Consider the following 12,761-nt stretch of genomic DNA (forward strand, 5'->3'; position numbering starts at 1 on the left):
AGTGCTGCTTCATTCTTCCCACCATGGAACACGACTCTAAGCCATGGCAAGGAGGCATGGCTGAAGCTCCATCCTCCTCTTGATAGTGGGCCTTGCACAATCCCTGATTCCCAGCAGCCTTGGGATCCTGCTGTAGCAGATGAGTGCTAATAGACAGTTGTAAATTAATAGAAGAATGAAAAGTATTGGGGAGGTTGGCTGGAAGAGGCAATTCAACACAAAAATCGGATCCAGCATTCATGGGGGATTTATGGAAAGCCTGTTTCATGTGGATGGTGTTTTCCATAATGCTTCTTATATTTTTCTGAATTTTCTCAAGCTCACTATTGCAACTCAATGTCATACTTACAATTCTCTACTGTATTTCTTGATTCTATAATTCAGTCCTTTAGGGAGGTGAAATCAGCACCCCAAGCAGGTTTTTGAAGCTCAGAGAGATGACTAGTTACAGTGTATACACCATGCCCTTAACACAAAGAATCATTGTTTAATAAACCAGAAAAATCTCAACAATGTGGATGAAACAAAGTAGGTTTTTGTGCAAGTCTAACTGACACATGCTTTCTTTGATATGGTTTTCCACATCAAAATAGGGTTAGTTGATTCAGGCAGTTTTATTATGATTATTTTATTCCTTCTTGCTTGGTCCTAAACTCATTTTAAGGATGTTTGTAGTAAAAATGGTTTTCAAACCATATCCCAAAATGTGTCAATATGGACATATCCTTTTAACTTGACAAAACTTAGCACTTAGACAGCTCTTCATTTTAGCCCTTATTTCCTACAATTTGTTATTTTTTGAAAAAGTTATCTTTTTACACTACAGATGAGACCTGAGATTTCATAGATGTTAGCAGTGGCCTAATGGATCTTATGCAAGATACAGCATATTTCTGGAAGGCAAAACATGGCACATAAAATGTGTTAGTGGATTCGGTGGATAGAAAGGATTCCAAAGGTGAATTCCCGATTCCACATCTGAACTGTAAGACATTATCAAAGTCATTTTGGGGGCAGTGGTTTGTCCTGTGGCCTCATTTCTCTGACATATGTGTTAGCAGATGGAGGGACTCCTAAATTAAGAAGCCCACCAAAGTGTGGGTCCTTGCCTGCCAGTGGGAAAGAATTCACAGCAGAGGCAGAAGGACAAAGTGAACAGCTGCTTTATAGCTCAGGAGGGGAAAAGGAAGGAAAGAGCTTCACCAGGGAAAGGAAGTGCTCCAGCAGGGAGCCGTCAGCCAAGATGGCTGGTAGAGATAGCTCCGGCCAAGTTGGGCCACATGGACTTTTATGACATAGTTTTCCCATGGTGTCCTCCCTCCAGGTGTGATGGAGCCAATTAGTCCTTGTACCGGCGTTTCAGTCCGGTACAGTTTTTCAGTTTTATTAGGTAGAATTATTACAGTTTGACTACACATACACATTACATTGCATGTAAATACATATATACAGTATACTGCACTTTTTTTTAGCTTACATATATGTAATGATTATTGTTTCTAAGAACAGATTAGAGCTTTAGCTTTTTAAACTTACATAGTTGTTAAAGGAATAAAGTCAACTACAAAATAAGAATCAACAGAACGCAGTAATCCAGTCATAAAGGACAGTCAAATGTGCTTACAGATATTCAAGAAATCAATCACCTTAGTTATAAATAATAAGTAGTTCGTTTGTGTTCTTCTTCTTATTATTTTTTAGATTCCTCATATAAATGATGTCATATGGCATTTTTCTTTCTCTTTCCAGCCCACTTCTAAAAAGTCAACCCTCGACTCTCCAGGATTTAATTACCTATTTTTTTTTAATGTAGGACTTTGCCTCTTATCCTCTACTCCTTGCCTTTTCGGCCAATTTAGTCCTCATTAATTGACCCACTAGGAGGTGGGCAGGGTGAGAAAAGAGAAAGGAACTTAATTGGTCAATTGAGCAATTGGATATGACTCTGGGCCCTCAATATTCTTATTCTGTAAACCTTGTAGAGATAATATTCAACTGCTTAGAAAGGTGCTATATAGGAGAGTGAGAAAAATTGCATCTAAATTTCGATTCTTAGGGAAATCACACTTAAATAGCACGGAAAATAGGATTATGTTCTAATCTTCATATTCATGATTTCGTTTCTGAAGGAAATACAATGATATCTTAAATAGTTAAATTTAAAAATTCATTCTGTAACCTCTTTAGTTTGTGTGTACAATAATTTCTTGGGTTATATATTTGGGGGGAATAAAAGGTATAATTAATCCAAAGAAAGACATACCCTTGAGAATGGATGTATTTATGTTTAAACATAGTGGTTATTTTTTCTTTTCCTCAAACATGAAATTATGTTCCTCAGAAAAACATAGGAGCTATATAGGACTGGGTTTTAATCAAAAGGATGCCCATTATTTATATACATTTAAAACAAATATGCATTCACATGAACACAGGAGAGAAACTACAATGTAATTTGACTATGGGAGCTTAAAACACTGGAAAAGAATTCAGCACAAACTCTAGTTCTTTCAACCTTTTCTGTAAAGATGGAAATTGGGGGAAACTTTAACTGAATTAAATCAAATCAACGTTTGGGTAAACACCTCAAAATTTTAATTGAGTATACATATTCTTCATTTCTGTCAGCTGTTTAATTCATTCATCCAACAAGTACTTGTGAAGCACCCGGGATATACCAGGCACCGTCCTGGCACTGGAGCGGCTGTGCAGATGCAAAGTCCTTATTCGTGGAGCTTCCATTATGGGACAGAGTGACTGAGGAGCTCCTCTGTGGAACAAACTCAAAGGATCATCAATAGAGAACAGAGCACAAAGATTGCCTTGCTGATTAACTGCCAAGCTTCCAGCATTTCTGTGGGTGGCAGGTTGATTGCCTAGACAGGTATAAATCAAATATTCTCTCCAGTACATGCTTTGCCTTTTTACTGATAAAAAGTGCTTGGGGGGGGACACAAGTTGGTACTGGTTAGAACCCCTCAAACACTACCACTATTTTGCTCAAAAGCACGGGCAGGTTGGAAAACAAAAGGTCACCATTCCTTAAAAAGCTTTTTTTTTTTTTTAAATAAAGAATTCATTATGAGTAAAGCATTGTGTTTGGCACAGAGGGGAATGCAACAAAAGCTTAAGGCAGGGAGGAACTTTTCCTTCCAGTCAAGTGCAATTTAGCAGGAGCAGAATCACAAGAAATAATCACCAGTGTTAGCACAGAATTTTCTTTAAAGTTCATGACAAACTTTTGTATGTATACATCACATAAATTTTATTCTGCAAACAACCCTGTGAGGTAGGGTGGGAAAATGGTACTGTTGTGCCTAATTTATAGAGAAAAAAACTGAGCTCAGCGAAAATGAATGACTTTTTCAAAAATTGCAGAGCCAAGGATAGAGCAAGACTTAACTTGATTCTTCTCATTTATTATCATGTACGCTTTCCACCACCTCTTACTCTTTCCCATAAAAATGCTAATGAGATATATATATATATATCAACGTCTATTCATTCATTTATTCATATATTTATTGAGCATATTCTATTTGCCAGCCACCATAAAAAAGTCTTGGGAGGTCAAAAATGAAGTATTGTCTGCTCTCAAAGTGTTCACACACATTTGAATAGCACTTTATCTCATAAAACTCTTCTCGCAAAAGTGATATAATCATTCCTACATCCAATACAATATGTCATTATTAGTTCTATTTTGCACACAGAGGAATTTAATAACTCACCTAGGATCATAAAGATAGTAGGGGCCCAGGAGGATTCGGTCATTACTTAAGTGCTAAAATAAGTACGTTAACAATAGAACATTAGCTTTCAACTTTGCTGGACAAAAATCTCTATCACTAAAAAAAATTTTGAGCATGAACTAGCAATATACATTTAAAAATGCTTAAACAGTATACATATATACTAATGCAATACATTACAAAATTCACAAAAGGTTAAATTTTGAAAAAGATGAAATAAAATACAACTAGAAAGAGAAGCTTTAATATTTACTTTCTGTATCCTAATGGATTGTCTTGCATACTCTTGAGGGTGCACATACCTTTCTTTGGAGATCACTGTGATAGTAGACAATGAATACTAAACAAGTGTTAAAAGGGAAACAGTCAATGTGGGGAGGTACAGTGGAGGTGGGGCTTGCCTTGAGTTCTCAGTGTCTGTCGAGCTATGGGTAAATAATCAGCACTCTAAAAAACCCTCATATTCAGACTCCAGTCATGAATGTCTCTGTCACACTAGAGAGTGTTTCATACGCACTTCTATCAGTTTGTTTCTGTGTTGCACTTTTCAGCTTTTTAAAAAAATTTTAATTATTTTTATTTTTTTAACTTTTTTAAATTGAGTTATAGTGATTTTACAATGTTGTGCACTTTTCAGCTTTTTGAAAACCTGACAATCAAAAAGTTTGAATGATAATGATTACAAGCAGGAAAATTTTGAAGAAATGTCTGCCCCACGATCACAAAAAGGAGAAATACTTAAATTTTATTTCATTTACATAACCATCACTTGAAACTCAATTAAATGGGGAGCCTTTGAAACTCAGTGACATTTTATTTCAATTCCCAACTAACTATTAATATAATTTGTGCTGTTGCAATAACTGTACCACTTTATGAAAACACTTAGTTTCCATTCATGAAGAGATCACTTTCCCTCCCACAATAAACTCCTTAGCTGAGTTCCATTTTAATTACTTTAAAAATACTTTGTACAAACTGCTTCACAGAAAAACATTTTTCTCTTTAGATTTATGTGTTCAATTTTTTAGATGTTCACTCAATGATAGTTTTCACGAGGGAAAAATAAGCAAATTATAATTCATCCTTTCTTTGAAGGACCAAAACATGTAATTTAGGCATATACAATCCTTTTTTTTTTTAAATTGCAAATCTAACACACACACAAAAATCTCCATGGTCTTCTAAAATTAGTTAATAACAAGCAATGGCTTAATAAATGAGTTTTTGTCTGTATTACTGCATTACCAAACTTCAGGAAGCATAGTTTACAGTGTATATTCTGAGCATGGTGTCTCCTGAAATTTTGCAACATTGTGGCCTTGGTTTCTGAGTATTAAGCAGGACAAGTTATTGGGGAAATGAAAATATGGTTTTTGTAAGAGGTAATAATGTCTCTGTGTTATACCAAGGATCTTTGAAAAACCAATTGCATATATTTAAAACTTTAAAAAAACTTTCCAAAGTTCAATAACAAAGACCATTAAAAATTGGGTTACCATACAATGTAGGGGGAATATTTTATCACCAACAAGGGGCTCAATTTCAGTTTATTTATTTATATTGCACTTCTATTCAAGAAGAACTGTGGTGGTCAGAAAATTTTTGAAATGAAAATTTTGAAATAATAGAAAATGTTGAAGTTGGGTAATAAAATGAGAATGGAACAATATTTGGAGAAAAAAATTTAATTTGTATTATAGGATGATGATAAAAGAACCATCATTCAAAGATAAGAAGAAATTTTAATTTTTAAGGCATATTATGATTTCTTGACTCAGTTCATCTCAACTTCATCCAGGAAAGTTTGCTGTAGGAAATACTGCTCACTGTTCAGTGAAGAATAGTTTATTATAGTACTTTGTCAAAATGGGTATTAAAGAGCTGAACCTCACTCTGAAGAGTACTGAAAATGAGGCGGAAAACAAATCGGAAACTCTGTCCTCTCCTTCGGAGGCTGGTTTAGACAGACCCGACATCACAGCCTGTCACTTCCTTTGGCAAATCACTCATTTCAGGTTCCACATCAGTAAAAAGGGATCAATGATAACCTTTGTTTCACAAAAGCAGTTGTGAGACTCCAAAGAATTACTGATATATATATATATGCACACGATACTGTGCCTGACTTTGCAATACATATAATTAGCAATAATCATTTAACAAGTCTATATTACCACAGAGTAAAGTGAACCTATTCCTTGATTCAGTGCTCAGCCCCGTCACATAGTCCTCTGTTCACCCTGATTGATTACAAGTTGTTAAACTGGGCCAGGTTTCCACCTTTGTGTATGACCTGGTATAGTGAGTGGCTAGCAACCTGGGCGCTCATCCGAATAAACTTCCAAGCTCTCACCTCAGATTCTAATACAGTGTTTGCATCTGTAAAAACCCCACGAGTGATTTTGATGTGTAGCTCAGCTGAGAACTACTAGTCCGGGTCACGTGCCCGAAGGACCTGAGCCTGCTTTTTACCTGCCAAACCTCTGGCATATCAGGACAAAGCTGGTTTTGCCTTAGTTGCTGTTATTAGCATGTGGGCTCTCTTTGTTCCTCTCCTTGTTTCCACTTGCAGTGGAATCAAGCTGGCATATTGTAACCGTGGTGAAAGTCAGAGCCGCCCTTCCTTCTTCTGCCTGATTTCCCCCACCTTTCAGTAGTTTCTTCTACTGTTTTCTGACCTGACAGCCTTACTTACGTTCTTCAGAGGATTTGGAACTGGAGAGAAGGTTCCCACAAGGTAGGACTCAATTCAGCTCCAGTCCCAAGATATGAAGAAGCAATTTACAGTTCAAATGTGGTGTGCATGATTTCAAGGCTCCAGCTCTATGAGTCCATCTTGGATCCTCTTCCAGCTCCAGGTGAACTACCCCGGTCAGCCTCAAATGAAAGAGACATGAGCTGTCTTCATTCCACCCTGCCCCAATTCCTGATCCACAGAATTGTGAGCAATAAAATGGTGCTATTTTAAGACATTAAATTTTGGAATGTTGGTTATACAGCAATAGATAACCGAGAAAAGTTGTAAAACACAACACTTGTTCTCCAGACCTTAATCTGATTTAGCAATTACATAGCTTGCTTATCTTTGACCATCCCTTTAAAAACAAGGAATAGTAAGTGGATTGTTTTTAAGGTTAGAGTCTCAATGGCTTCATGTAGAGTGACTTATTGCTCTTATTTCCAGGCCTTGGGAATCTTCAGGGTTAGAATATCATGTTTTTAAGTCATGATTCTGATATTTACTAAAATGGTAATGTTTGAAACAACTGTTAATAGTTTTTATTTCCCAGGATAAATGAGATAGGTATATTGTGATTGCTATGAAAGCCAGGTTCAGTAGGGGCAGGTAGGTCTTAGTGTTATAACTTGAACAGTCCCAGACCTTAGCAGAAGCAGCCTGTGGGGACGGGAAGTAATTCAAGGCTAGGTTATAGAACATCCCAGGAGACTCTGGCATCAGAATTCACAAGACTAACATTTAAAACCAGTTAAGTGGTGAAATCTGCTTTTATGTGAGTAATCCTTTCGGAGACGTTATCTAGCCAATTAATCAGAAATCAGCCCTCTGGTGACTCAAGCCTAGCCAGTCAAACTGGGGTTCTGTTCAACTTTGTGGCAAAGAGATGTGGAATTACAGGCAGGAGCCAATCATAAAGACCTGGGTCAATGGGAGTCCAGGAAGAAGGTTGCCAGGAGGTGGGTACGCCCCATGAGCAGTAAGGCAGTTCTTCTAGGCAATGAGACAAACTTAAGACGCGGCCCTCTCACAGGATGGCTGCCTGTCCTGGTCAGGAGTGGCGGGATTGAGTCCATAGGTGAAAGCCACAGATGAACTTCTGGTTCTATCAGCAGAGCTGACAGGAGATGCCCAATTCAGGAGACAGTAGGGAGAAAGGAAAAAGGACCAGAAGGCAAGAGGCAAGGAGGGCCAAACGTAATGGAATGTGAACTTTTCCCCAGGACTAGTTTTGTTTAGTTTTGTGCATATTTTTGCTGTTGCGCTATAGCAGTTAACAAGCATAGATTTTTATGAAGGTAAGAGAAAATAATTGCTAAGGAAAGATTTGACAAAAGGGAAAGTTTTTTTTTTTCCTTTCTAATCCTTTGCCAAGGTCTTGAGTTCTTTTAAGGAGTAACGATAGGAGAAGTAGAAAAAATAGGAGGCTGGGGTAAGGAGAGTGAGTGCAACTTAATATCAAAACAAATATTTTCCTTTTGGGAATAGTTTTAAGCATTCTAAGTTTTCTGAAGACTAAGTGTAAATTGGTCTTCAGGCATTTAGGTTTATATTCATTGGCACACTGAACGTTCATTTATCCATTCATTCTTTGACTTATGTCTTAAGCCAGTTAGTGGTAGCCATGGTCGCAAATGGAAGGACTTAATTTCTATTTAACTTATTTCTATTCACATACAGCATAAACAACACAGTGACCTCATTTCTTCTTTGCAATCTGCCACATTTTACTTCTCCATGGTCTTCCCTTCACCAGTAAGGGCTTCCTGTCCAAACCAGTTTGTTGTTCTCCCGGCTAGATCTTACAGACCTGTCCAAACTACTCTGTGTATCCTTTTTTTCTTTTTTTCCCTCCACTAGCCCAGTGAGTAAGTGCCCCATGCTACGCAGCGAAACACTTTTTTCCCTAAACAAAAATGAGAAGCTTGTTTATATTTTCACATCCTTTGGGTATCACTGAAGAGCCTATCATCAGTGTCTGTCTCTCTCCCTTCATCCAGGTTGCCACTGCTTCTCTGTACCCCTGCTCACCATAGTCCCTTTTGATCTGTTTAAGATCACAACTTGGTACCCTCTTGGGTAAGGCATCATTAGGCAATGGTGTCCCACATTCAGCCTCAACTGGACAGCTTGCATCCGATGTTTACTCTATGCTTGGCAGTGGGTGGTGGTGGTGGTTGTGGTCATAATGCCACATTCGAATGTCCATATTCTTCTTATTTCTTAGTAAACAGGTATGACTTTGAATTCTCTGGGAACATTTTCTTCTTAAAGCTTTTTTTTTCCTTCTTTAAATCTGGTTTTAATAATGAGTGGCTGTTAAAATGAATAGGAATGGCTGCTGCCAATACCTTTCCCTGCAGAAATGGCAAATCTTCCTTTTCTAGCAGTGGCTTTTCATGGGTGATTCTCTATGTTCTTCTCTTCCACAGATTATGAAAACTGGCTACCACCAAGTCTAGACTAGCCATTTGTTTCCTAAACAAACCTATCAAAGATATCATCTCTCCCACATTTCGTATGCATAGAGGTCATTCCCCTCTTCTAGTTTCTGGAAGTATGTGTCATCCTTCGACTGAATTGCACCCTTGAGTTCCATGCTCAGAGCACAGTTCTGGGCAACAATTTTATTGGGTTTTTTTTTCTTTTGGTGGGGGGGAGATAGGTAATTATGTTTGCATATTTAGTTTTGGAGGGGGTACTGGGGATTGAACCCAGGACCTTGTGTGTGCTAAGCATGTTCTCTACCACTTGAACTACACCCTCCCTCCTAGGGCAACAATTTTAATTCTCCTTAAGCTGTGGTCAAGGACATGGCCTTGATGGCTCTCAGGGGTGTTTTTAAATGACAGATCTGTGGAAATAACAGGGGAATAATTTGGTTCTCCAGTTCTCTACCATCTTTTTTTTTTCCTTCTTCCTGGCACATAAGCATTTTCCCCTTGTGTTTTCCTCCTTATAAATTAACAAGGAAATAAAGCAGACATTTTAATGGATTTCTTGTACAATTTTTATATGACATGTTTAATATATTGCATGCATTCTCCTTCATGTCTTGACATTAAATGCACTGAATATAAAGTGAATTGGTGTGTAATTCTTTTTTAATTCAGTGTTTACTTAAGTCTGGTCCACATCTAAGGAAGCCTATTGAAAATGCAGATTTCTGGGTCTACTCCAGACCTACTGAATCAAAATTTGTGTCAGTTGATGCCAGTTTATATAATATATAATATGTAAAAGATTATATTATATAAACTATATAAAAACCACTATATATGTTAACAATGGTCCCCAAATAATTCTCATGAAAAGTTAAACTTTGGTAGCATTAATGATGTCAAATTTATCATTCAGTCCTAAGGCTAAATATTCACAGTTGTTTCCTCTATAAGCTATGTAGGAAGAACAAGATGGTCAGTTGGAGACAGTTGATAATTAACTTTGTAAGCAGTATTGAGAAAATGAAAGATAATAATCTTGTTGCCATGTGTTTAGTTTGAATTATCCACAGGAAGACCCCAACTCAGAGCATGGTTTTTCTTATGGATAAAAATGAGTTAGAGGTCAGAGGTTAATAGACTGTCTCATTTACATAAGATACACAACGGCAAAACAGGAATTAGAATTCATAGGCTGACAGAAATGCTGGGACTGGCCCCAGGTAGAACCGTAATTTATTTTGTTTGGCTCTGATTTCAACGGAGTTAAAGGGTAAACCATTAAGCTGTTCATTAGCATTTGAGAGTAACACCTCAACTAACCCTAGAAATGCTATTAAATCAGTAAGTGTGGCTTAGGAGGAGGGGAGTGACCGGCAGTGCTAATTCTACTTGAATTAACATGAGAAAAATGAACCGAATTTGATCAACGATTCCCCAGAAATAAGAATAAAATTCCCAGGGTACACTGACAAATAGAAACAAACCAAAATAAATAAATAAATAAATAAATAAAGGAGTTTTAGGCCTTTCAAATGTAAAGATGAGCGCCATTTCCATTTAATGGGTACTTCTACATGCATTAAAAAGTAAAGACAAGCCAAAACGAAGTTGCTGTGCTTTGAACATCCCCAGTATAATAGAATGAATTTTGTTATTCACAAGATAATTAAAGGATTTAGTAAAAAAATCAGAGCGCATTGAGGGACTAGTTATGGGATACAAATAAAGCAGAATGAATAGTGTTTATCTTATTTATTCATGTCAATATATTTCAAACTATGTACAACTTCATTTGGAGATGATGGTCAACATGTACGTTTGAAGCTCTTCCTAAGCATGAGTGTATTCGTTTCCTATTATCTCTGTAACAAATGACCACAAATTTTTTGGTTTAAAACAGTCCAAGGTTATTAGTGTTCTGGATGTCAGAAGTAACAAAATGGGTTGGCAGGCCTATCTTCTTCCAGAATCTCTGGGAGAAAAATCTGCTTCCACACTTTTTCCAGCTTTTAGACATGTCTCAAATTTCCTGGGACGTGTATCACTCTGTATCACTCTGACCCCCTTTTCCATCTTCATACTTCTTCCTCTAGTTCCCACCTCCCTCCTATAAGGACCCTCATGTTTACATTGGGCCCACCTGGATAATCCAAAACACTCTCCCCATTGCAAGAACATTACTTAGCTGCGACGTCCTTTTATAATGTCCGATAACACACAGGTTTCAGGGATTAGGACATGGATATCTTTGGGAGGCCATTATTTTATCTATCACTGAAGCCCAGACAAAAAACCACTCCAAGAACTTCTCCACTCTACATGCTCTGCATTTTAATGAAGTTGAAATTTATTTTTCTAAACTCTTCAACTGATATCTTAAGAGTGGTTATTACTAATGTGTCACAGGGGTCTCACTTTCCAGGTTCCTCGGTATCCCAGTGGGACTGGTTCCAGGAACCCCGCAGACACCAAAATCTGCGGATGCCCAAGTCCCTTATATGAAATGGTGGAGTCCAATCGGCTCTCTGTAGCCACAGGTTTGGCATCTGCAGATTGAAGCAACCATGGGATTTGATCATTTGGTTGAATCTGTGGATGTATAACCCTTGGGTACAGAGGGTTGACTATTTAATCAAAGTCTTGTTACAGAGAAGATATTCTCATAATGTGGCTGCTATAACTTGGTATTGAGGGAAAGAAAACTTTTTCCTTCTTCTCTTCTAGGTTCTTTGGCTGGTCTAATAATTAAATTGCCCTAACACAAATTTAAAGGAGAAACAAAAATTTAATTTTGTATGTATGGAATCTCCAAAGATATCTGGCTCTAAGAAGTAACCAAAGCAGCTTTACACCTGTTAGACAGAAATAATACATTTGTGAAGAATAGACAAAGAAGTCTGGGATTGGGCTAGCTAATTAGTGAAGAAGTAACAAGGTTTGTTTATTTAGTCTTCCCTGCCTTATATTCCCCATCTTTAATGATAAGGATGTCTCTCTATTAGTACAGGGAGGGTATCTTTCATATGGAGGATTTATTTGTTTGCTTTCAGGGGACAACTGAGGGTCATAATAGCCTTCTTGTACCTGCTGTTTCTTAAGTACTTTAATTTAAAATAGTCAATATGCCAAAGTGGCATCTTACGGGGTAACATATTTTGTTCCCCTTCAGTATAAAATAACATGGAAACTACATCTTTTCCCCAAAGTATGCATAGTAAGGAGCTAATTATATCATAGAGAGAGACACAGAAAAATAATTTGCTTCTCTTATTGTGACAGACAGTCTGTCGTTTTTTTAAAATACAGGTCTGTTCAACATTAACATACAGTGTATAAGATCTATGGATTCATAGTGAACAGAGAAAAGTTAATACACTTTCTCTAAGAACAAAATTAAGATGCTAGCTAAATTTTAAAAGTTTAATTATTTAATGATTACATAGAAATTAATATAATAGAAATTAATTATTATATATTAATAGAAGTTAATACTATGTTATTTTTGCTCAAGACTAAGAAAATAAATAGCTTTAACTCCATCATTAGATTAAAAAGGGAGGTTTAAAAGTCAGTATTAATAGAAATAGTTATTTGATTTGCTTTTATGCCTCTGTAAACCCGTTTGCTCATTTGTCCACCCAATTAGTCAACATATATTAACTGAATGCATAGTATAGGCGAGGCACAGGTATAGTGGTGGTGCCACAAAGTCAAGGGTATTATGATTCCTACTTTTCAGCTGAGTCAGTAATCTGACAAACTTCAAATGGAACAGAGCTAAAAGTTAATTATAATAAAAGTAACAAAGGTGAAACTGATAGTGTA

Source organism: Vicugna pacos, chromosome 7 (assembly GCF_048564905.1).
Source record: "Vicugna pacos chromosome 7, VicPac4, whole genome shotgun sequence".
Lineage (NCBI taxonomy): Eukaryota > Metazoa > Chordata > Mammalia > Artiodactyla > Camelidae > Vicugna > Vicugna pacos.